Here is a 551-nt window from a genome sequence, read left to right as displayed (position 1 = left end):
CTGCCAGAGTGTAATTACATCGCTTGCAGAATATGGGTTTTTTGGTAGAAATTGTGCAATAATTATTAATTCAGCAGTTACTCTTATATACAATATTAACTTTTCAATAGTCACTGCTTCACTCAAATGAAAATTGGAAATTATTCTCATTTCCCCCAAAGTTTTTGCACAGAACCATTTTCATTTAGGAATGCTCAGACTTCCTTAAATGCACTCAGATATTTTGATTATGAATAAACCATATTTTATTATTATAAGGCATAAAGAAAAAGAGTAAATGGGGAATGAAAGTCTACAGAAAAAAATAAAAATACTCAGCATGGAAACGACCAAAGAAACAAACATGTGTTGTAGTGCGGTTTGTAAACAATCATTTACACCTTGATATGTAACCTAGATATTAAGATTATGACTATTGCAAATACCTTCAACTGAAATAAAATATTTCACATCAGACCTGGTATAATCCAAGATGTTTTTAGTTGATGATAAAGTCTAATATTTTTCTTTCGTGTCAGTGTTACCAGCTTATTTATATTGTAAATCCACTT

Source organism: Penaeus monodon, chromosome 34 (assembly GCF_015228065.2).
Source record: "Penaeus monodon isolate SGIC_2016 chromosome 34, NSTDA_Pmon_1, whole genome shotgun sequence".
Taxonomy (NCBI): Eukaryota; Metazoa; Arthropoda; class Malacostraca; order Decapoda; family Penaeidae; genus Penaeus; species Penaeus monodon.
The sequence above is the reverse complement of the archived record's forward strand: the minus strand, read 5'-3'. Positions refer to the sequence as shown.